The 27,124-nt window shown below is 35.5% G+C and overlaps 1 pseudogene; it reads right to left on the reverse strand.

Annotated features, from left to right (window-relative positions):
- Nucleotides 1-2,808: 2,808 nt before the first annotated feature.
- On the reverse strand, nucleotides 2,809-3,690 carry LOC105077870 (small ribosomal subunit protein uS2-like; annotated as a pseudogene).
- Between the last annotated feature and the right edge of the window lie 23,434 nt (nucleotides 3,691-27,124).

The raw sequence follows: 27,124 nt of genomic DNA on the forward strand, positions 1-27,124 counted from the left end.
CCCTAATTTCTGGTTTTGCATCACTGCCAGATAAGATACCTATATGGTTGCTTTCCTTCTCATCTTGCTTCTCCAGTAACCTCCTCTTAGAACTGGTTTAGCGCCCATCCACAGCTCCATGACTTTTCTACAAAAATACAAACATGTTAGGCTACCCTGAAAAGGAGGCCTTGTTGTAATATCTGTCCACTTTGATTTAGGAATTAAATGTATTTTGCATAAGACAAAGGACACCCCATCTTGCTAACCCTAGATTCAGTCAGAGCTCCTTGTTACATTGTAACATTTAAATCTGTACCAGCTGATGTGAGACATAAGGGAGAGTAAAAAAGATCTGGAGAGAGTCCACACTGGAAAACTATTCATAGAGGAAGGTAAACAAGTGAGCAGATTGGAAATCTACAGATTGAGGGAATAAAGGGTCTTCTGCCATCTGACTGGAGCAACAACCCAACAGAGCTCGGTTTGGCATACCTGAAGACTGAACAGGACAATTAGCTTGTTGCTGACAGGAGGAAAAATGCTTCCAGCTGGTGCAAGAAAGGAATGCTCAGGTTATCCCTCCATTCCTTCACCTGCTTTCAGAGGTCTTCAGAATCTTTCACCCCCAAATCTCTACCTGTAACCTGTGCCTCCAACTTCTCCTCCAACCCACAGCAGTCCTGGTAGGAAACGATCCTGGAGGATGGGTCAAGTCAGGGAATCCAGGACATAAGCCAATCGACTACATGGTAAGAAGCAACCCAGGTTACACACCTCACCAGTAAGAGCTCTGGTGAGTTCTTTGATAGTCTTTTAAAATTTTTTAACATTTTAAATTTCTTAAAAATTCAGGCAATACATACTTCTGTTCATTCACCAGGCAAATTTTAATTTTTTAAAGTTCATTCTTCATATTAATACCTGAAAATTTGATGATACATAAGTAATATAATGATGATGACAGTTTCAGATTTTAGATATTGATAAATTCTTCCCTGTATGAAAGTAAAGGGAAAAGTGTAAAAGTATATTTGTGTTTAATACATACATATTCCTTAGGCCATCAATCTTGAGTATATCGAAGTCACAAAAAATTTCCAAGGAATAAAATAATGATTCTCTGGGTCATCATTACCCTGTAGAATTGCAGGTAGTCATGTTCTATGCAAAGTCTTGACTCTGCCAGGTGGCGATTGGGAGAGAGAGAGAAGGAAGATCCTAGAGGGTGTCACCAAATTAACTTATTATTTCATATCCCCACAGGATGGTAGGCTTCTCACTTCCAAAGGCAGTGTATAGACATTGCCCATATTACCCATCTAGCCAGAAATTTACACTGCTGCCTGAACATTATCAACCCTGCTTATCATTGGGACAATCTCTATGGAAGGCAACAAGATGGAGGTGTCAGGATAACTCACTGCTGCCCCATCTCTGCCCTTCTTTTACAGGCTTCTGGGTCCTTCCCTCTGGAGGCTCTATTTTCCCCATTATGATGGTGAATTCCATATGGGTCTTAACATGCCTTGGGGCTACTCATCTTATTTATCACAAGAATGCTTGTAGCCTGTCAGGAATTAAGGTCCATTGTCTCCTTCTTCATGTCATTGTGCAGTGGACTGAGCCCCAGGGATCTACTCATTAACTCGGGATGGAATTACAGTCTCTGTTCTTCTACATCCTTTTAAAGAATTTAATTAGCAAATTTTTTCTCTTTGAGGAGCTACATTCAAAACACTGAACAAATAATAAGGAATGTATTCCAAAAACAAAGATGATTTCAATAAGATAGTTTTGAAGATCGGTATTCTGAATAACAGTTAATGCTAATTTGGGACTTTGAAATTCAGGAAAGATGTTCTTAATTCTGATTCCACCTGATTGTCTATTCCTTGGAGACATTCATTCAAACAATGCAGTGGAAACAAATACACCATGATTATTATATTTATGTTTAGTTTCTGCATTAATTAGTCAGTGTGATGGGAAAAGAGCCTCCTTTCCCCTTAAACAGTATGTTCTGTTAGCATTCCTGTTTAGTCTAATGATTTCCCTTAAGACTTACAAATAATTAATTTTTATTTTTATCAAGCTATCCTAATGCAATTGTCTATTTTCCTAAGAATGAGACTTTTCTTCTCTTGGCAGGTATGCATCACATTTAGAAATTTTCCTAGTTTTTTTTTTTTTTTTTTTTAAGGCACAAGAACACACATTTAGCAAGAAGAAATCAAAAACAAAAAGTGTCAATTAAATGCTTTCATTTCTGTGAACATTTTCCCACACTGCAAAGTCTTGTAAGTCATAAACAGAAAATAGAAAAGATATTAACTAATATATATAGCATAGATAAACAAGAAGTTCATACTGTATAGCACAGGGAACTATATTAAGTATCTTGTAGTAACTTACGGAGAAAAAGAATATGAAAACAAATATATGTATGTTCAACGTATGACTGAAGCATTGTGCTGTACAGCAGAAATTGACACAACATTGTAAACTGACTATACTTCAATAAAAATACATGTATACCAAAAAAAGTTGAAACTACTGAGTTACAGTACAAGTAATCTTGGAAATGTTTTATTATTAAACCTTGATACCTTTTCCATTTTTCTTTTCTTGCCATAATGGAAATAAAGGATCATACTCAGTTCTAAATTCAAACATGTTAAATTTCTTAAAATACGTTAACTTTCTTATCAATATTTCTTTGTAACAAATAACCTTATCTCAAGTTTTCTTTTTTCTTTCTTTTTTTTTTAGAAACTGTTTATTTTCTGTCAATCTATTTCCATTTTAAGAGTTTGTGGAAATAACAGCTTACAACCACTCGGAGGTTGTTGCAACCCATTCGGTGGCCTGAGCAGTGGGAGCTGCAGTCCTTGGTAATGGGCTGAGCACTCCAGTCTTCAGTAGGGAACCACTGAATAGGCACAGAGGGCACCTGAACACCTTTGGACCAGTCTACCACCTCAGGCTGAGTAGCAGTGAACTCAGGAGCAGGAGCCATCCATTCACCCTGAAATTCCTCCATGGTCACAGCCTTTTCAGCTGCAGTCTGCTCTTCCTTCTCAGTCTCTTCAGGATCTCTGTAGAAGTAGAGATCAGGCATGACCTCCCACGGGTGTTCCCGGGAGATGGTGCCGCGCATGCGCAGAACCTCCCGGGGCGAGCATCCACCACACCAGACCCACTGAGTGAGCTCCCTTGTTGCTGCATGGGACGGCAATGTCCACATGGCATAAAGGGGAGTCTGTGTTACACAGGGCAATGGTAGGCAGGTTAATGTAAGATGCCTTGGTGAGAGGCTGGTGATCAGCCCTGGGATCAGTAACCACCAGAAAGCTTTCCCGGAAAGCTGCCTGGATCTGGTTAGTGAAGGTTCCAGGCATGAAACGGCCAGCAATAGACGTGGCTCCAGTGGCAGCAGCAAACTTCAGCACAGCTCGCTGGCCAGTATTCAGGGAGAATACGACACTGACATCAGCTGGGTTTTCAATGGCAACAATGGCACGAGCTGCCGGCAGAAGCTTCTCCCAGGGTCTCTTCAGATTTATGATGTAGATGCCATCACTTCTCCTTTTGTAGATGCACTGCTCCATTTGGAGGTTAAGGTTGCTGCCACCCTAGGGGGGCTCCTGCCACAAGGAATTTGAGGACACTCTCCTCCTTCATTTGCAAGACATCAAGGGCTCTGGACATTGTGAAAGTTTCCCTTTAAGTTACGATGGGAATCCGGAACAGAGCCATATGGACCCCTCTCTGGGTAGCGTGGAAAAGCTCAAGTTTTCTTTTGGTTTTGAAATAGAGTGTACAAGGGAAAAGGAGACACATGAGAATGTCTTTAAATTTTTCCTCCCCTCATCCACCCCTTGCTATCCGATGATCAGTAAGAACAGAGATATATGGGATAGGGAGAGAACCTAAAACATTGTTTTTAATTTGGCCCAAGGATAAAAGCCCTATAGATATTGGGAGTCTGAGCATCTCAAGATAAGGAAAGAGGAACTCCTCATGGAATTCTAAAGTGGAAATATGGAAATGATCTATGCAGCTGTACCAACTGAGTACCTCCCCTACCCCTACTTTCAAACAGATATACTGGTACATCTCAAGTGGTTACCGGGTGTTCTGTATATTGTGGACGTTTCTGCAGCATCAGTTCATTTTTACCCCCACTGTATAGCAGCTCGTGGTTTGGGTGAGGTTGAGCCCATCACAAACTCTACTGATAGATATTTCAAATAGGCCTAAGATGACAAGTGTGCAAATCATCTGTTTACAGTGTTTGATTCAATGTAGAAATGTAATTTAAATTGGCCCAAAGTGAAGCACAATACTGTTGTTTGATAGTTAGTGTAGGGGATGGACTCTCTCCTACTCGGAGAGTAAATTAAGATCCAGGGGTCCATGTCAATATAAATGAATAAAACAAGTAAGTGGAGAGAGAGGAAATGTTTACTTACAGGAGAATTTCAATAAACATGGAAGAAATGCTAGAATTACAAAACTACCCACTTCCCAGGCATTACCATAATATTTGTTTAGGTAGGAATTGTGTGAGTGAACGATAGTGAGTGAAATTATGATGAAAAACAGGACATTTACCAACTCATATAGAATCTCCCCACAAGATATTTATTAATTAAAAACAGTTAGAACAAATATTACAGTACACAGATCTGGTAGACACCACCTAACCAAGGGATCATGGTTACCCAGTAATGAGACAATCGGTGTCAGGTGCTGCCTGACATTATGCATTGAAAAGGACACACTATCACTTTTGGGATGCTCTTGCCAAAAATGCAGATCCTGAATCTAATCATAAGAAAAGCTCCAAACAAACAAACAGATGCAATAAGAGAAGTCTACATACAGTCTGGCCTGAATTCATCGATCATGTGAAGATCAGGTAATATCATCAAAGGCTTTTCCAGGTTAAAGACATCTAAATATAAATGACCTATAAATGTAATTTGTGATTTTGGATTGAATATTGGATCAGGAAAAATATACATATGCTTATATATATATGTATACATTCTTTTGCTGTAAAATTGACTAGTGAGAAAATTAGTAGAATTTCCACTAAGGTTTATAGATTAGATAACAATATTGTATCAGGTAATTTCCTACTTCAACCATTGTAATATCGTGCAAAAGAATGTCCTGGTTTTTAGGAAATACACACTGAAGTATGTAGGAATTAAAAGATCTGCCTTAGGTTTAGGAAATAGGGAACGATTAACTTTCTTATTTCTTCTTCTTTTATTCTCCACTTAAGAAACTGCCTTTGGCTCTTGCAGGGATGAAGCAGGAGAGAGAAATGATGTAAGGGACAAAAGTAATATCTTTTTAAATTGGTACCCAGTGTAATTCACATTGGTGCTTCCTGGGTTTAGCGATGCAAGAGAGAACAGATGCTTTTATTGCTTCACTAGAAGCCTTCACAGACCATTTGACTGTGCTTCCCAAGAAGTGGGCCATGCATTTTCATCTAGCTAAGTACATGTCATTTTTCAGTCCCTGGAGCTCAGTACTCCACGATGTATACTGATGTTACTATGAGGCAAGGTTTGAAGTGCCTCCATATTCTTCTGTGAGACCCAAAGTTGGTCCTTGGAGAAATACTAATGCATCCTGGGTACTGAGAAAATCTTGGATTCTAGAACCCTCAAATGCAGCTGCCTGTTCTCATTCAGAGCCTCTAGCAAGTCCATTTTTCAGTTTAGACTTTTCAAGTTACAGGTTAAGAGTTCAGGGCACATAGTATTAAGGTCTCTCTTACTTGGTCTTTTCGCTCCTTCCCGTATGGAACAGTAAAATTCCATAGGGTCTCAACACAACTTTTTTTCCCAAACAGATAGCTTCTCTCAGACTTTTCAGCACTAACTCTTTTAGAGGTGAGTTCTTGGTTTATGGCCTCATAAAAAATTCTCTACCTTGTCTTTTATAGATACTGCATGAGATGTCTACCACCTCTGTTTGAAATGTGAGACTATATGCCATCTATTTTGTTGTTGTTTTTGGATTTCTCACACCTTAGCTAAAACTGAGAAAAATGTTTCACTTTAACATCTTATTGTATGTGTTACAATAATATTCATTAGAAAACGCAGCAGAATCTCTGGCAAACTGAAGTTGTACATGTATTGGGAGATGGTCTAGAGCAGTCATCCTAAATTAACATATTTATTTCCAAAATTAAGGTGCATTAAATATTAATTGTATCATGTCTCTTGGGATTTGGTGCTTTGTTCTGTATTGTTTTCATGTGAAACACAGATGAAGATAGAGTGTCTAGTGAGCATCAATAATCACATTGTCTCAAATGGCAGGATCTCCTCCTTTTTAGGGCTGAATAGTATTCCATTATCTTGTCATTCTCCTAGTGAATGTTTGAACAAATATTTAAAAAATATTTAATGACTCCAAATTTTTCAGTCACCCCAGGCAAGGGACCAAATTATTATTCTGCTACAAGTTTTCACTTTTTTTGTCCCCTCTGGTTCTAGGCAAACCTTTCTTGTGCTAAATTCTATTAATTATCTTCCCCTCCAGGCATTAACTAAATTTAGGCTCTTTTTCCTTTCTCTTTTCTATACACACAGCACATACATGCACACTCATACATATTCCCTTATTAAAAACCTGCTGGCAGCAAACAATAGCAGTAGAAAGACTTGATAAAGCAATTAACATTAGGGTGTAAATATCTGACAAAGTCTGAAATGTGTTAAGTAGTCAAAAGTATTTACTTACTAATAAAGGACAGAGCATTTTCCCAAAGACATAAGTTTTAAGGAAGAAATTTCAACAATAGGAAAATAGGGAAAATTTTGGAGTTAAGGCCTGTTTGGGTTCCCTCTAGGTCTGTTCAATCCAACAGATAAGTACTGAGCAACAGAAGAATGACAGGTTTCAAAAATTCAGAGATATATATGACCCAGCCTCAGCTTCCAACAATGTGTAATCTAATGACAGAAGCAACTATACAAGAACATAGCAATTGCCATAATGAGTAGCAAAGTATAGAAGACAGGGAAAGAATGGGGAAAAGGAAACTAATCAGCCTTTGAAATTAAAAAAAAAAAAATCCTACAATGAGGCAATACTTGTAGAATGAATATAAATTAGCAAATAGTACTAAAGTTGGAGAGCGAGAGAGTAGTAGGGTAGGGAACCAACCTTGCATTCCTGGGATAAACCTCACTTGCGCATGATTTATTATCATTGGTATATACATATTTATAAAATATTCAATTTTATATTGGATTGCTTTTGCTAAAATTTGATAAGAAACTTTCATCTACGTTCATAAAGGATATTTGCCAGTAGTTTGTTATTTCAATGTTTCTGTCAAGTTTTTGTATCAGAGTGTTACCAATCTCACAGTGGTTGCTTCAGGATTTGTGTAGACACCTTTAACTTAGAATAATCTACCTTCAAGTAACACGCCGCTTCACACTCCAGCTTCAGGGTTGTAGCAAGGATCAAATGCATTAATATTTATAAAACATTTTGAACAGCACTTGACACAGGCAGTGCTATTTGTTTATTAATAGATACTTACATTAAAAATTTTTTTTTGCCTTTCTCCAATAGACTGTGAGCTTTAAGAAAGAGGCATTTTTCTCTGTTTTGTTCAATGTTACATTCCAAGTGCCTAGAAGATTTTGCTAATTTTAATCAGTAGTTTAGTGTTGAAGATGCTGATTAAGCCCAAATGCTTAGGGAACAATCTATTTTATAATTCCTTCCTTGGCATATTCACTATCACTTATCCCACGGTGATGTGGTGAAAATGAACTTAACGCTGCCTACAACCTGAGAAACTAGTTGCTTAGGAAAACTTAAAGCTATAGAAAAACTTTGCAAAGGAGAAGAAATCCTATGTGTTGGCATGCTTTTCCTCGGGTTTATCTTTCCTTAGATTTAGCTTTCCTTGCCTTTAAATATAGGGTTTGAAATATGAGTATATGCCTTTAGAAAAGTCTGTTTTGGTTTAGTGCCTAAGTCTTTCTAATAAAAGATAGAGGACCTTTGCATTATCACATGAACAACCTAGGAGGCCTAAGTTCTAGTCGATTACAAAAAAAAAATTAATATTCCTTATCCTATCCTCTGTCCTTCTGTCCCCCACCTCAGTCTACCAATCAATATACCATTAACTGTTACCCGAAATAAACCTTACAAGAGTTCAAGAAACAGATTGACTTCTGAGAGTGATACAGTTCAAGTTTTAGATTGCCCCAAATCTGACATTGACAGTCTGGTATATAGGACCATTTCAGTATAATTTTAATTACCAAAATTCATTCAAGGAATATCTCTTAACGAGATAGTAATTGGCTTATTCCCTGCTGCTGGACACAAAGGCAAGAGATTGTGCTAATACAGATACTCCTCAAAATTCCAATTCGGAAAAAAACCAAAAAAAAAAAAAGACAAGCAGAGGTGAAAAGAGTCTTGTCCCACAACTGCTCTAATTTACTAATTTATAACTAAATGAAACAAAGGAAATGATAAATTATAAACTCTGACATTCTTGCAGTTCAACCATTAGTTATTTTAAAATGCTTTGTGGTCCAAATATAGTTATCTGATAGGAGACTGTCAGCACATACACTTTTACTTTTAATTTTGCAACTTGGGCTTCTTTCCACAGTTCTCATATTTTAAAACTATTATTCATAGGTAACAAGAAGAGTATGTTTGACTAAACATAAATAATGACATCTCGAAGGAGATTAAGCAAGTGAATTTAGCACTTATCCCAAATTAAACTTTTATCATAGAGCTATAGTGCGTGCGTGTGTGTGTGTTATGGTGTTTGAAACCAATTTTCATTACCAAATATTTTTTAAGCAATAGTTATTTTTCATCACTCATCTCTCAGAATCCATAAACTAAATATTGAGATTATGGCCCGTGACCTTCTGGTAACTTACTTTCTGTTCTGCCAGCATCCTGCGCTTAGAACATTAGTCTCATTCATGTAAATGCCACCTTCCTCAGCCAAGACTTCCATTAGGTCAAGATTAATGTAACTAATGAGCATTCTGTGACTGTGTTTAAACCCCACCCCCACTCCAGCTCATCATCAGTACTCCTCCTTCCTGATCTGTCATTATGACACAGTCACCTTTGAGATAATGGATGTTGAACCAAGTTTAGAAATCCTGTCACAAGCTTGATTCTCCTTTCTCTCCTCCACCTCACTCCATCAGCCTCCACCAAAATAATAAATGCTCTTTTAGGAACTCAGGAAAAGATAAAACATTTATTTAAAAGTTGCAAGCATTGACCTTAATTTACCTGGCTTCCTGGTTATTTTCAAATCCTTCCTGTCTTATAGTTGGACCATTGAGAGTGTAAAGCTACCTGGTCCACAATTCTACTGGTATAAACTCCATTTTAAAAAGCAGTAAACTAGGCAGCAGTTGTACATAGTTTAATTAATTATTCAGTCTGATTTGATACAGAGTAGGAACTTCCTGAAAATGACGTGTACTGTACGGGAAATACATATGCAAAGTCATACAAACTAGCCTGCAAACATATAACACATTTATTCCTGGAAATAAACAAGCAAACTTAGACCTTTGGGTTTTTTTTTTTTTCTTCCAGTTTTCCTAAACATAACCCCCACCTGTTTAGGTGCCAAAAAATTAGTATAGAGATTGTGTCTGCTTTCTTCAAAATGAGAGAATTCAGACTAGGCAACTAATTCTCCTGGAATCTTCCCAGGAACTCCTTATTTCTGGGTCTAGTTATTTCCCTTGAAGAACTGAGTGTTGAGATGATAGAAGAGGAAATAAGAGGGGAAGAGCAAAGTGCCTTTTCCATCCTTGTACATCTCTTTTCATTTCTCTCTCTCCACCTGCTGTCTGCCCCACTATTAAAACACTTGGAACTGGAGCTTATCTGAAAGGCTTATCTATGGATGAGTTCAGCGTAAAATGGAGGAAACGCAGTAATTAACATGAAGCATGATTTCTATTTGTATCTATTCTTGCAGGTTCTTGTCATTCTACCGACCCCCAATTCCTTTCACTTTTCTTCTTCTCCACTTACCTAAAAATCCTGATGTGAATTAAGATTCAGCAAAAGACAGTTCAACACTTAAACCTTTACTATCCTGAGTAGTTAATTAATTATTGGCTAAACACTCCATTGCTCCAAGGCATTGAGAGGAGATTATGTTGTCAATAGTACTGATGTAGTGTAGGTAATTAACAAATGCATGTGTTCAGTTGATTGATTGAACAATACTGAAAATCCACCGGGCTTGGCAGAGTGAAGATATGATTTCTATTTTTCCATCTTAAGTCTACAAGTACTACTTGACCTTTATGAAGTAATAGCAGGAAGTCACAATGAACAATCAGAAGGAAACAGAAATGCTGTGGGTTTCTTTTTAGGCTCTATAGCATTAAAACAGCTAAAGGATAGGAAGGGGAAAAGTGCATGGTTGTGGGAAGGAAATCAAGTTAGCCTAGAGTCTCTTCATGTCATGGAATGTCTCTTATGGTTTTATTTGTATATTATACCCATCCGTTTCAAGGTTGCTCTAATTTTTAGAGTGGAAAGCAGTGAAATGAAGAATCTCTGACTTCAAATATTCCCTTAGCCCCCTGAAAGCAAAAGCACATTACTGGGTTTACAGTATCAACATTATAATTGTATCATTGGCAACCCAAAGGGGAAAATTCAAGTCTTATCAAACTGTTAGGACTCTGACCAGACTGTCTTAACGCCATCCATTTGCAGATCAATTAAATTAACTGCTCAGAATACCTTATGAACACTCAACAGCCCTCTAGTGAACACCCAGGCATAAATATCCTTAAAAACACTATTTTTAGTCACTATCCCCAAAATAATTAGTGTAATATTAGAGACTCTTCTCTTTATCCTAAAAATATCAGGAAATCAGGTCCACAGATGATGAATATTTTCATTTGGAAAATGAGAGAATGTAACCATTAAAAAATTCCCATCTGTCTTTTATGATGTAAGAATTGCCTGTATTTCAGTGCAGGCTTTCATCGGTTCTGTGTGCATAATTTCACACCGGTTTGATCTTCCCAGGGACTTTTTTTGCCCCTAGCTTTCTGCATAAATGTGAAATAATATATTATATCTGATAAAAGATTGATGGTGCCTATCTAAACTATTTTTCCCAGTTTGAGCAGGTTTCTCCTAGCTTTACTCTTCTAGTAGTTCAGTGGGTTCACAGGGTTGCAGTGAGAGATTAGCCAAATGCTGTTCCTAATATTTCAAAAGGCAAATTCTCTGTCAACTCAGGAATGATACTCTAAAATTCATCTGACTTTTCTATGAGCCCATGAAATGTTGAACCACACCTAAAACTGCAGTTTTATACCTCCACCTGCTATTCCACTGTTCCAATTAAGACATTTCTGTCATTCTATCATTTATCTTATATTTCTCCCATAAATACTCTAACTCAATTTGCACTTGTATTGGCATGAATGTTTTTATTTTCTTCAGAGCTTATTCAGTATTGAGTTCCTCAGTTTTATTTCTGTCTCAGGAAACCACTCTACAGACTAAAATCTCTCTCTCTCTCTCTCTCTCTCTCTATATATATATATATATGCAATGTGTCATCATAAGTCATTGATTTGTTATTTGTAAATATGGTTCTGGTTTTTTGCATTTCTTCTGATTGAGGGAGTCCTAGTGAAGGATTCTTTTTGTGTCCAGATTCACTATTCAGGCAATGAAGAATGGCAGGCACACTGTGTCTTCAATCTCACGCTGTTTTTCCTCTTGGCAAACTCCTGTTCAAACATCTCAGAACTTAACTGATTTTTAGTATCACCTATAAGGCTTCAAAACATAGATTTCTCAGTTCTTTCCCTGAAATTTCTGATTCAGTGGTTTTGAAATAATGTTTGAAGTTATCTTTTAGGAAATAATCCTGATGGCCAACAAGCACATGAAAAGATGTTCAGTATTGCTCATTATTAGAGAAATGCAAATCAAAATTATCATGAGGTAATCATCTCACACCAGTCAGAATGGGCATCATTAAAATGTCTACAAATAAGTGCTGGAGAGGATGTGGGAAAAAAAGAACCCTCCTACACTGTTGGTGGGAATGTAAATTGGTGCAGCCACTATGGAGAACAGTATGAGGTTCCTTAAAAAAACTAAAAAATAGAGTAACCATGTGATCCTGCAATCCCATTCTTGGGCATATATCTGGAGAAAACTCTAATTCAAAAAGTTACATGCACTCCAATGTCCATAGCAGCACTATTTACAATAGCCAAAACATGGAAGCAACCTAAATATTCAGCAACAGATGAATAAATAAAGAGGTTTGACATATATATATATATATATATATATATATATATATATATAGATATATAGATATATAGATATATAGATATATAGATATATAGATCCCAATGGAATATTACTCAGCCATAAAAAAGAATGGAAGAATGCCATTTGCAGCAATGCGGATGGACCTAGAGATTATCATATTAAGTGAAGTAAGTCAGACAGAGAAAGACAAATATTATATGATATCACTTATATGTAGAATCTTAAAAAAAATGACACAAATGAACTTATTTACAAACCAAAGATAGACTCATAGACATAGGAAACAAACATGGCTACCAAAGGGGAGAGATGGGGAGAAGTGATAAATTAGTAGTTTGGAATTAACATATACACACTACTGTATCTAATGTAGATATACAACAAGGACCTACTGTATAGCACAGGCAACTATATTTAATATCTTGCAAAAATCTATAATGGAAAAGAATTGGAAATATATATATATATATAGAGAGAGAGAGAGAGAGAGAGGAAAAAAAACTGAATATATATCCTATAGAGAGAGAAACTGACTCACTTTGCTGCACACCTGAAACTAACACATTGTAAATTAACTATACTTCAAATATTTAAAAATAAAAATAAAATTTTTTAAAGAAATAATCCTTACCTGAGGACCAAAAGTGTCTTAGATTTGTTCAGCATAGTATTCTCAGTCCTTGCATAGTGGGTAGTCAGTAAATGGCTTAATTAATTAATTAATTAATTAATTAATTAGAAATTGATGCATTACCTATTCAACAGTTGTGTATTAATTTTTTCAGTGATTAAAAGTTAAGTGGGGTACAGAAGATATGGCCAATTTCTTGACCTTATGGAACTATCTACATTAAATGATTAAGCAACAACTAAAGGCAACACTTGATTAATTATCAAAACACTGAGTCAAAGTGATACGTTTTTCAAAGAATAAGAAAATCAGAGAACATAAAAAAGTTACACTTACTCAGTAGCATGTCATTATTGAGTACCTACCATTTGTGAGGCTAGTTTGAGGGAATTAGAAAAGAATAAGACAGCATCTGATCTCTAGACATTCTTAGCGTAATGTATGGTAAGCATTTAAAGTAATCAGTAACGCTATGCTATCAACAAGATTGTTGGGAATTTGAGAGGGGAAAGACTATTTGTGCCTGTTGTGATGGTGATGGTATTCAAGGAAGATTTCACAGGAGAGAATGGACATGTATCATGTTATTTTTAGAGGCATAAGGTCGGTATTGCTGGTACCTACTGGGTAACTGCACACAAGCAATCTTTTCCTACTATGAAAAGGGGGATCCCAAGGAGAAGGAAGTTCACTGAAGCATCATTCCTACCTTTATATGTTTAGGAATGTTAGGTGTAGAGCCCCAGTATTCCAAACTCTTACACATAAATAGGTTATTACATCACCTCTAAAGACCACTTGAAATATAGGTTCAAGTCAGTTGTAAACAAGATCATTCTATTTTGAAAGGAATTTATGATGCTAATGTTAAGGTTGTAATGTAAAATAATCCCTTGTTAACTGAGAAAGATCACAGGTTGTTATGGTCAGTGAGTCATGTGGCAAACAATAATCATGAGGTGAGGACATATATTCCAAGGCAAGATTATAGAATATAACTTAACAGGACTTAAGGTTGTTAGAAAAAGACATATATTTCTACACAGGAAAGACCCCATCTTGATTTTTTTTTTAGTTGTTGTTACTGCATATAGTTTAAGAATATTATTCACAAAATATTTAACCTATTATTCCAAAATTTTTACCACTAAAAATTCCTCAGTCAGCTTAACATCCCATGTAGGGTGGGCTCCGTATGTCGCAAGAATTAATATAAGTATACTTCGACAAGTGTAATGCTGGTTGGGGGCTGGGGTGAAGAGGAAGAAGAGCATGTTACTTTAGAAATAGAAATATTTTCAAAATGGAGTCCATCCTAAAGGTGTCCACATTGTGCATGGGTGGGGGGTATTTTCTATGAAATAGTAATAATGTATTACTTTATTTGCAAATTTAGCATAATAATGCTATTGATGTAGTCTATTTTCTTCAAGACAGCTTACCTTGTCTTGATTGAAAGCAGAAATATTTACTTAGAACATTTTAGCTATCTGGTTAGATAGTAGAAAGAAATTAGAGTAAGATAAGAATGCTTAATATAGATGCAGGTTATCAAAGGCAGTTCTTTAATCTTATTCCTGAATATTTTTAAGAATAAGATTGACTAAGGCATAGAAAATGTAGCAGAGAGATAAGTCAGGTAATATAGATCAAATATATTATGAAAGCCTTAAATACAGCTGGAAAGATTAACATGTCACTCGGCAGGTAACTGGAGAGTGACTGACTGCTTCTGATCAGGAAAATTATATGACTGAAGCTGGGCTTTCATTGTATTTAACTAAGACAAGAATAACAATAAAAACCTTCTTTTCTGTGTTTTATCTTATTATTACAATAACATTTAAGAAACTGTCACAATTAAGTATTTAAGAAGCACAGTTACAGTCTCTCAAATATAGCCTTCCTGGCAGTGGTGAAGGTTTGAAGTTTTCAAAAAGAATCTCTAACTTCTAAGCCTGTAGAGACCTATTAGAAATGTAATTAAGATAATCAAAACTATCCTGGAGTTTATCCTTTTTTTCTGTGTAAATTGACATTTTAATTCAGTTTTGAATTAGGATTTATTTTTCTTATAAGTAGGACTCAGCTTATTCAGAACACAGAATAAGAGTCCTACACTAGGAGGAAAAAGGGGGATTAAAATGTGAAACATTTTGAGGCTAAAAGAAAGTAATGGTAGTATTATTTGGTAATGACACTTTGATCTGCTGTTCAGCATTTGTAATCAGCATCAACTGATTTTTTTTTTAACCAAATATAGGCCATTTTTATTCTCATAAAATACAGCCTTGTAGGAACAAGAATTGCAGAAGTCATAACAGGGAAATGAAATTCACACGTGGCTACATAGTCACGATGCACCCTACAGAAGTATCCTCAGAATGTGTATCTTGAGTCTGCTGACACAAGAGTTGTTTGTGCATCTGAAGTTGGTATGCTGCAAAATAATCAGGAAAATTACTTCCATCTGCACAGCCACGTTTTTAAAAAAAATTCAATATTTGCTTGACTTTTAACATGAAATCTTGAGTCGAAAATTTGAAGCAAAAAAAAGATTATCACTTTATTTTCAAGTTAAAACTGGAGGGGAAAATGCTTTTAGTTAATTGTGGCAACCTGAGCCATATTTGAAACAATGTGGTCAAGAGAAAGGACAATTCTAGATTCTGTCTAAAATAATGAAATTATATTAAAAGTCTTTTGACTTAAGTTAATCAAGTGGAGTCATTGCATGACTGTGAGCATGGTCTACAACAGCTGTCTTCTAATGTCAATTAGCAAACGTCTTCAATTTCCTTGAATCTGATGTCTTAGGCTAGAAGGCTGCATGATGAGAAGCAGTGTCAGTAGACCATTACTCAGAAAGTAAGGTAAGTGCCTGGTAAATGGTCAGCAGTGAGCCAGTCAGGCATCCATTTCTACTTCTGAGCCCCTAAAGACAAGCAAAACCTAGACAATCATAACTCCTTCAACCTATATGGCCTCTAATCTAATTCAGGAAAGGAAAATTGGCAGGCTAAGTGCAATGGACTTTATATGATGTAGCTTTTATACATGGATGCTTCTCATCTTTTCTCAGGGATAGAGGAGAGAGAATATTAACATCAATTCCTGACTGATTTAAGTGAATGGAATGCACAAAAAGGACATTCCTATATTTGGCACCAATACTTTGACCTTGAGAGCTTCCAACATGGATAGGTGTGACTCATGATGTATCAACCTTAGTTTTGTCAATGTCAGATCAGTTTCTTTTATAAACTGATTAGGTATTCATCAATTGTTAAGATACATGTGAGATATCAAATATCTCTTAAAAATGCATACAAATAGTTTGACACGGCTAATTTTGTTACACAGTTAATTGGCTATTTCTTTGCATACAAAAATAGCCCCATGGGTATCAGCATTCAATGACAGGGACAAGGTAATGGGAGTAAATGTAAAAAAATGTTATTAGCTGTGATGTTTAATAAATGTCCTGAACTACAGAGAAATACAAATCTACCATTTTCCTAAGATAATATCAAAGCAGGCAAACAAAAGCAATACAAAACAAAAGCAAAAGGTAAAAAATCCACCAAATTGAAAAGTCAGACAGAGAAAGTGAAATATCTTTAAGCTTGTCTGGAAAGGTGCCAGACATTCAGTCCATAACAACATATTTTGCCAGAAATGCAGTGGATTTGTTGAAAAAGAGGTTTTCAGCTCACTAGAACAGCATTATTTCAAGAGTTCATTTGGGTACAACAAACATTATTATTGGTGAAAATATTAGGCACATTCTGCCTTTGACTGAGGGTATTGTTCCGTACTTTGCTTTCAACTATGAAATATAGTCATTTGTTTTACTCTTTGCCAGAAAATTGTCATGGTCAAGAATATGAACTGGAGGCAGACTCTTCGGGTTCAGACCTCCTTTTTTTGCCACTTAGAAGCTGGTATCTTTGGTCAAGACTAAACCTTTCCATGCTTTGGTTTCTTCATCAGTGTAGTAGAGAAAATAGAACCTTCTTTATTGTTATGACAGTTAGATAAGTTAATAACTTTAAAGGGCTTGGAATAGTGCTTCACACATGATAAATGTCCAGAAGGAGTCAACAATTATTTTCATAAGCCCATCATTATAAGAGCGAGATATATGAGTTAGATTGTTAGATTGTAAAGTTTTTATTTTGGGACCTCAATTCCTAAAATCCTTCAGCTTCACATCTAAAAGAGAGGCGTTTGTAAATCCTTCTGTAAACACAATCAGCCAATTCCTTCTGTAATAGGAAAGAAAAAATCTGATTCCATATTAGAGCTGTTCCTTTAGCTCTAACCCTGTGCTCTGTTTCATGTTGGTTCTGCACATTTTGTAAAAGAGTGTTGTTTATAGCCTGAAGTATACAGGACAGCCCATTCTCAAGGCTCTGATCTTTAAAGGTATAACACTTTTTCATTCATATAGAGATAAAAAGTTGGAGAACAGAGGATAACATTTGTCTTATTGAAGGAAAACTACAACCTGACTTACATGGACAGCTGCAGTAACAAAGGGTTCCAACACCAAGAAGTTTGCAACAAACAACCACACACACACCCTTTTTAGTATAAAAGGAACCTCAGCTCTGACTTAGGGAAGATGGTTCTCTAGGACATTAGTCTGCCATCTTCTCAGTCTCCTGGCTTTCCAAATAAAGTTGTTATTCCTTGTTCCAACACCTGGTTTCCCAATTTATTGGTCTGTCGTGCAGCAAGCAGAATGAGTTTGGACTTGGTAACATTTTAGAAGAGTACTTCAGTGCCTTCATATGATGTTATCTTTAATTAAAGAGTCTATTGTTTATATGAATTTCACTGAAACTTCTGAATTTCATTAGGAAACTGCAATCTCTTTGGTTCTACTTAGCAAAGGCATTGATTTGGAACCCTAATCTCTCATCTTCCCATGCTGGTTTGAGATATTTTACAATACAGATCTTAATATATTCTAATATATATTAGTACCTATATTAGTGTATTTTAGAAGTAAAAACTTAGAGTTAGTCTCTACAAGTGCTTGGCTAACATGAAGGCTGATAGCCAAAGAGACCTGAAGGTTATAGTGAAAATGGAGCCAGTGTTTTTGGCTCGCCCATTACCCATCCAGTTGAGTTTGAGAGAGAATGCTCTCCTGCTCTTTGAGAAGATACAATAATCCAACTCCAGGGTGAATCTTCAGCTAGCTAGAGAATTAGACTATTAAAAAGACAGATATCAAGAAGATACTGCCAACCTTAATGTGTGCTACTTTTAAATCCCCTTTTCTCTTTCAATCGGGCAAAATCTTTGATAGCTTCCAACACTCAGCTCTAGAACCCAGTCATTCATTCATTCATTCATTCATTCAAAAGTTTATTTATTATTTATTTGTTAAGAAGCTACATACCAGATAATTTTTCTTTCTCTTTCCCTGCCCTACCCCAAGATCTAAACTGTCAGCCAGTCCTGTCAACTCTAAATTTTGAATTCCTCTAAAATCCATTCTAAATACATTCCCTTCCCTCTATTCTAACTTCTACTAATCTAGACCCAATCACAATCATTTTATATTTATAAATTAATTACTTATAATACTTCCAATATTATTCTTTTATATTTTCCATAAAGAAACAGTAGTAAAATCACTTAAAGTGGAAATTAAAACATTTGCTCTCCTACCAAAAACTGCCTTAAAATGAAGATTCAGCTCCTAACTTGCTGGGCTTTATGCGGTCCAGCTCCTGCTTACTTCTTGGTCTTCATTATATGACATTCTCCTTGTCACTCAAGTTTTCGCTCCAACCTCAAAGGTTGGCCACATTTATAAAGTTGTTTCTCAGCCACTATCCCAAACACTATTATATTTTAACTACAGAACTTATCACCAGCTGATATTTTGAGTCTATCTACTTGACTACTATCTGTCTATCCCAAGTATAATTAAAACACCTGGAAATAAAAATCAGGCATTTTTTTTTGAAACTGTTAAGTCAGTACCTAAAATAATGCCTGGCACCTAGCAGATACTTAATAAAAATTGTTGAATAAATATTGAATGTTACTCTAGTCTTTGGTACCATAGATATCTCTCACAAAATGATTTTATCTAGAAAAATATTGTATGACATTTATATTTTCTTCTTATTTTCAAAGTACTTTTATATGTGTTATCTCATTTGATCATGACAACCCTTTGAAACAAATAAACTATTGATCTATTTTGTCTTTTGGAGATTATAAATCACTCAAGGGAGTCAATTTTTTATTTATATATTTCACCATTTTAAACAAACTCAGGAGATATTTATTATTTAAATAATGGTCCAGGTAAGAATAATTGCCTTCCTTCAGATGCCTTTACAGCTGGAAAGTGCTATTTTTAGAAGCGTACCCAAGAACTCTGTGATGAACTGAAAGATAATTGAATGTTACTGTTCTTAATCTTCTCATATACAATCACTTTAAACTGAGGTCCAGAGAAGGTAATTTACATTTTCACACACGTAGGTAACAGTAAGGACTTGATTTCCATACTCCCTAACTGCTGTTCCTTCCTCATTACCAATCAAGCTGTCTTAGAATTGGTATTAAAAAAAAAAACTATGCTTTGGTTCTTACTTCTTTTAGAATGCCTTCATGGATTGTATAAATCAAAGCTCTTAGAAACATCTGTAGCAGAAAACACACTAAAACTCTGGTCTTCAGTCTATTTGAGTGAAATATTTTTACCCACTTTAAAACACATTAAAATAAATGTAGGTTTTTTTTCCTGTCATCCTTTAGCCAAATCCAATTGATTTGATTTTCCTAAATATCTTTCTAGCCATCCTTTCATCTTCACTGCCACAGAAGAGGCTCTCATTCTTTTTTTATGTAGAATTTTCCAATAGTTCTGTCTTCATTTTAAGCCTTTCAAATGCAAGCTTGATATCATTTCCAGGTTCCTATTCTAAAACAGCAAAATTACTATGTTAGTACCCTCTTTAATATATTTTAATAATCAATGGCTATGAGAAAAGTTAAAGTCCACTATATGGCACATAATAAATTTTAATATTATCTCCTCCAAATTCCTTTGTTATCTGCTTGACAAATCTGTCATCTCCTCTGATACTTGGGGCTTAACTACATATGTTAATCATGTCAGCAAGACTTTTCTGATGCCTTCTGTAGATTTTGGTTTCATTTTTCTCTGATGCCATAGAACTTTGTAGACACCTCCATGATATGATGGATATATTGTGGTCATTTTATATAAAGTTTTATCTCATTTACTAACTTGTGTTATGGTACTTGTTTATAGTCTTTTTTCACTTGGTGAATATTGTCTGAAGGTTAGAGGATGTATCTTCTGCTTTTTTGTAGACAACTATCTTTTAGTTTAGAAAGTTTAGGTGAACATGACCTGAATTCGTTTTTCTAGTCTCACTGGCTTCCAACATAATCTTTGGTTTCTAATCCTCTAGGAGGTGCTATCTTATAATAGTATTGAGAGAATTAAATGAGTTAACAGATGTGAAGTGTTTAGTACCTAGAATCAAATTTTATTCTTTTCTTTGTTAATGATGAGTAATGCGAATAATGCCTTAAGTAAAAGGGCCATTCTATTACCATTCAACCTCTTTGGGATGTAATTGTATGAAAGTCTTGAAGTTAGGATTATACTGGCATTTTAATAAAGAATACTGACCAAGAGACTTTTTTTTCTTTTCCACTTTATGTATTACATTCATTAATCAATTTTATTACTTCTTGGTTTTCTGTATACATGCTTTCTCAGTAATCAGCTACAATTTATTCCACTGCATCTTTTTATAGCTTTTGTTACTGGCATCTTTAGATCAAGTGAGGCATTGCTTCACTTGACAGTGACTTATTACAGTGGATCAAAATACTTACAATTAGAAAAAGATACCAAGGAGAGTGCTAAAATATTTCTCTTAAATTATTTTCTGAATTTAGCTACTATCAAAGATAAAGCATTTTCTCAATATTAAGAGGATGTGCTGTCAAATTTTTCTAAAGGGGAAATCAAGTGTATTTCATAAATATCCCTTAAGGTGAAGTCTATTTGGTTTATCAAATCAAGTGATGCACTGTTTTGGCAGGTTTATGATTTTCATGATTTAAGTAATAGAATCTATATATTGTCTGAAGTTTTCTGAAGTCAAAGATTTGTTTTACTGCCAATTTAATCCACTTATAAAGTCAAACGATGAGTTTTTCTTGAGTACTGTATGAATTCAGGAGTGTAAGGTTTACTTGTTTCTTTTAAATGCATTTATTCTGAAGTTGATCAAAACCAAAATAAGCTTGGGGATAAAAATGGAGAACATCTTTATCTGAGAGTTCTATATTTATTCCCCTTCTCAAATAAAAAATGTATTCTCTATGTTGGTGAACCAAATTTGGTTATCATGCCCATCCTAAGCATTTAACTGAAATAGCTCTATACACATTTAGTTTCATCATTTTCTAAATAATACTCTGACTCTTAGATAATGTGCTGGTTAAAATAATTTTCCACTGAGCACACACAGTGTGCTCAGAAGCCTGTTTCAAAAAGCCTCCAAAGTATTGGATCAACTGTTACTAGTTTGAGGACTTTGCAGAGATATTCAGAGAAGCTGATATTAGCTTTGTGACCTGGTGCCACCAAGAGACTTATTAATCAGAGTTTACTCTTATATGAAATGGCAGGGACTCTTTGTTGTATTTGGATGGTCTGTCAGCAAAACTTACCTCTCTCAGGAACAAAAATCCCCCTCCATATAAAGCAGGGCTTGTGCCTGAAACTAAACTGAGAGTGTGGGTTAGTATCCAAAACATCACCAGTATTAGAGCAAATGGGATCCCAGAAGGTGCCAAGAGCATGTGATTAGTATCACATACTGACAAGAAGACAGATGAAATAGTTGTGTGATGTAGCCTCAGTCATTGAGACTGCTCAAATCTATGAAATGCCCCTCCTGGGGATTAGCTGTACCATCTGGACCTATAGTATGTGCAGGCCAGTTACAAAGTATTTCAAAACAAGATCTTCTTATTTTAGAATCCTGTTCTAAAATAGCGATTTATAAATACAAGCAGCTGGAGAGAGCCAGTGAACTTCCATTTAAATGAGCGATTTGGAGACACTATGACTCAAAGTGTGTTTTCCAAATCTTTGATAATATCAAATAGCCTTGACACTGGTAAGAGTGATACAGACAGCATGGATAGACAATGTCATAACACTTTGAAGGTGGATTCTCTTCTGCACACGCCTGTTTGCACAAATGCCCTCAGCTGGTCCTATAGAATCATGGCAAGCGTGAAAAATACTCTGGCGGCAAATTCCCATCAGTGCTGACTTTCTCCTTGTGCTTTTTATTGGAAAATGTTGTCCGGGGTCTTCTTCTTTGCTTTGAATAAACAAAAAAATTAGCTCATAGCCTTTTCTGATAATAAGTACACCAGGAAAAAACTAATCTAACATATGGAAACGAAAGCCTCATTACTTCCTTAAAGTTCCCCGGGGTGCATCTTTATAATTTACTCAGTGAGAAAGCCTGAAATTGAAATTCTGAAAAGATCTCTCTTTTAATTGCCCCCAAGGCTAGCCAAGTCTGGTTTCCAGAGCCATTATCATCCTAGGCAATTGTATTTAATCCCATAGTAAATCAATGATTATTATTCACACTTGATGGAGACTTTGGAGAAATAATATAAATAATTTTAAAATAATATTATTATATGTAATACATTAATACATAATAATAATATATAAGTAATATTTGAAACACACCCAAAAAACTATACCTACATTGCTTAAAAGACAAATTTTAATTTTAAACTCTTCATTTGCAGAAAACACTTTAAAGTAAGGATGTGGAGGCAATTGGTGCTAAGTGACTGCTATCATTATGTAACTTGATAATTTTCACATTGGTTAATAGCACATAATAATGGTGGTAATCAGGGCCACAGATGAATACTTAGCCACATCAGGAAACACAACCAAGTTTCATTTAACTCTATAGGGAATAAACGATGGGGAAATCCATTCCTCGGGAGAGGTAGGAGGTGGATAGATAATTTCTGAACATGATTACTGAAATAAATATATTATCTAGTGTGGCTGTGATAACTTATCTTTTACATTTAATCACTATATGTGGCACAGAGAAATGTATTTGCTGTATATTTTCACTTTAAACTCAGGATATTCATCTCATAGTGAGCGCTAGGACAAAAGTGATGTTGTGGAAACAAGGCACACTGAAAGACTGTGAAAGAAAATCATCTTTAATAATCATGCTTCCATTGCATTTTGCATGATTTCTGGGAAAAAATAAACAAGGCTTTTTTACTTTATTGAGAAGGATAGCAAAGGAAAAAAGATGCAGAGACAGTGTATTGTATAATGACGCTCCTTGGATGTCTCAGACTCTTCCTTAACAGAATTTTCAACAAGGAAAATTTCAACATGGATTTCCAACATGGAAAATATTCATCACAAAAGACATCTCTGTGCAGCTGAATATTAGCAAGAGTGCATATTAATCCTCTACTTGGTAAAAAGCCAGTGGTGACATGATATTTGAAGTGATTATATTATTTTTCCTACATTATTGCCTTTCTATTACAACATGAAACTTGTGGTAAGCTAGACACTTGACTAATTTTGAGCATGTCACTTTCCATGATGTGCTCTGTGCTATTGCTACATAGATGGTTCACTTCTACTCCCATATGCTGATCTCACTCCCACCAATTCCTCAGATGTTTCATAAATATTATAAACCCTGCCCTGGCTCCCCAGCTCTTGGCACTCTGTCTCTATACTTAAGCCCAGACAAAAAAATGAAAAATTAAAATTAAAAAATAAAGTCTAGCTTTTAAAAGAATTAATTACCATCCTCCCTCCTACCCCTCCAAAAAAAAATACACAGAAAGTATTAAAAGGAATAAAATCATATGGTTACCAGGGTGCAGTTAGTCTGTTTGTAATTGAAAAAAAAAAAGCAAACACATCAGTCTCTTCATGTGATTATACATCTACAGGACTTTCATATATCTTCAGAAATCATATTGCAGAACAGGAACAGATTTCTTTTCATAAGGGCACTAACACCTGTCAGAAAAAAGGCTCAAGCCTCATAAATTTAGGAGCTAGTTCTAGACAGGATGGTCCTGTTTCTGTTTGCTAGTTTGTCTGTGTTTGTTTCAAAAACAAAGATTACCTTGTTTCTATTCCTATGCTGCTTTTACTGTGGTATTTGATGCGCTTAACCATAATGGAGGCAGAGAATGACTCAGTTTTTCTTACTCAATTTCTAGAGCTTTTTATCATTTTAATAATCATCTGGAATTTAATTATGATGACTAAAATTATTATTGAGGTTTTTGGTGTTGTTTTACCTTGATCAGAGGTCTTGAAATGGGTATATGGTGCTTTTAAAGAGAGTTATCCAAAGAATTATTGACTATATTTTGAACTCTGAACTGATGGATGTGTGCTAATGGGTTGCCAAGCTGATGAGAGATATTAATCAGTAGTTGGGCATCAACCAGTGGAGACAGTAATGGAATGTACTAGTGCAATGGCGGTGCAAAGAATAAGGCACCTCATGTGAATTTATGCTCTAAAGAGGCAATTGCGCTTAGAGGATGTGTTCAAAGCCACCAGAGTTAGCTTTTTATGTTTGCTTTTTACCTTCTCTCTACTACCCAGGCCATCACTAGCTTTCTTCTCCAAACATAGTGCCCATGACTTCTTTCTTTTAAATTAAAAAAAAAAAAGTTTTGTTGTTGTTGGGGTGGTGGTAGGGGGAAGGAGGTAATTAGATTTTATTTATTTATTTAATTATTATTTATTTATTTATTAATGGAGGTACAAGGGATTTAACCCAGGACCTCGTGCACGCACTCTACCACTGAGCTATACTCTCCTCCCCCCTTGCCCATGACTTCTTATAATAACTTTGTTAAGTGGAAATTCTCAGCACTAATTGGTATCTATGGACAAGATAAAAAATTTATCTTATTTTTTTTTTGTGACTTAAAACTGGGAGACCAAGGCAGAAAATTTCTCTACAAAAGAGATACCCCTCAAATCATGAAGCTTTGGAAGACATAAATGAATAGAAATAGAAAGGCAAGAGAAAGTGAGTTAAGTTATTTAGAGGTGGCGACAGCAGTATAAGCAGCAGACAGAGACAAGAGTGACTGAGTGCCTATGGAAGCAGAGCATTGGAGCAAAGACCTGCGGAGACACATTGTATTCTGATACATGATTTCTATCCTTGGGAAAAATCTGGAAGGGAGGTCAGTTCCGTGATATCTTTACTTCCAGGAATATTCTTATCCAATAAATAAAGGTATTCTGCTCCTCTTTCCCTGTTACCTGGAAGAGACTAACATAGACTAAAGTTAATTTCATCCAACAATTTCAAGCTTCTGCACTGGATCCAGCAAAAAGTGCTGTTACATCAGTCAATGTGCCTATTTAATGAACAGCTATATGCTCACTCATTCAATTAAAACCTGAATCACTCAATTAATACAGAACCTACCAAATGCTGAGAACAAATATACATAAAAGTTTCAGTGTTTGTCCTCAAAGCATAGAAGAAAGATAAGGAAATAGATAGATGTAGATAAACATAGCAGGAAAGAGTGGTATGTTGAAAGCTGACACGGAATGTTAGGGGAACACATAGGATGGATATTTAATTTCATCTGAGAAGTGATGGAAGCATTTCTAGGGGAGATGACATCTGAGCTGATCCTAAAATGATGTAGAGTGGTCAGCTCGTTGAAGAAGGGGAATTTCTTTGGTAAATCATTCATGCCATTTTTTAACACCAAATTTTAGCATTTGGGCCAAGCATACTGCTTAAAACCACAGAGTTGCTAGTCTAGGAGCAGCAAGTTAGAAATAAACAAACAAACAAAGGAACAAATTATATTCTATTAATCTAAATCCTTCTGTAATCTATGTCAGTGTCTCACTTTTTTCCTCACTGCAAATGGAGAACGCGTGAGAACCGAAGAGAATGCAGCATGTTAGGGAAGCACTCCTCATTTTCCCAAGAATCCAAGCTTTACGATACTGAGAGTGCAATTTAGACCCACACCTCTCATCTGCAATTAGGAAATTCAAAAAGCTTTGAAATATTTTTTGGTTCCTTATTCAAGAGAAAACCTTGACCTGAGAGGAATTAATGTGAGGCTATTAATAGTCTTTCTTTGTCCCATTTGTTGTAAATGTTGGTATATTTCAATTTGGGTATTTTAATATATTTGATTATGGGGCACAACCCATGCCACTTTGGAGACACAACGTATTTAGTGCACATAAAAACAATACATCTTTTTAAAATCTAAAATATTCTGAATTCAGAAACACATCCAGCCCCAAACTTTTAAAGTCTCAAAATGTCATTTGTTGATGTAGGAAAGAGAAGAAAAGGAGAGCTAAGTGTAGCCTCTTGAGTTGTGTAGGGAAGGAGGTACCACTGTGCCCTCCTTCCTAACCGTCAATCACCACCTCTCCCTCGACCCAACACATACACCTACAAACATACACGTATATGCAGCAAAGGGAAATCCTGATGCATAAATGGTAAAGCTTAGAGTTAGAGTGAGGGTATGTTAGAAATGATTACTAGCTTGAGATTAAATTTCAAAACCCATTAAACGACCATAAACACCATTTCTTGATAAGAAAGGAAACTTTTTATTTATGCCAGACACCATACCATATCCTAAGAATTTACACATGTGTGTGTCTCAAGCTGGACTTGCTTCATATTAATTGAGCCTAGGGCTAGTTATCCAGCTGTAAACATAGACTAATAAATAAAATGATCACCTGTCTAGGACTCAGAAAATCTGAATTAAGCTGTGATTCTGCCAATGATTAGCTATGCAATTTAGCAGTCGCCTTATCCATCCTGACTCATGATTTTATTTGTCATATTCATTCCATTCATTCACACAAAAATTATTTATTAAGTACAATAATCTGCCATGTGATGATGAATTTGTGCTTTATAAACTCCAAAGCTTTTTCTAGCTCCAACATTCTTTGTGTTTTATCTAATATTTAATTTTAAAATAAAAAAGTATTTATCTCATCAAGTG

This window comes from Camelus bactrianus, chromosome 3 (assembly GCF_048773025.1).
Source record: "Camelus bactrianus isolate YW-2024 breed Bactrian camel chromosome 3, ASM4877302v1, whole genome shotgun sequence".
Classification (NCBI taxonomy): domain Eukaryota; kingdom Metazoa; phylum Chordata; class Mammalia; order Artiodactyla; family Camelidae; genus Camelus; species Camelus bactrianus.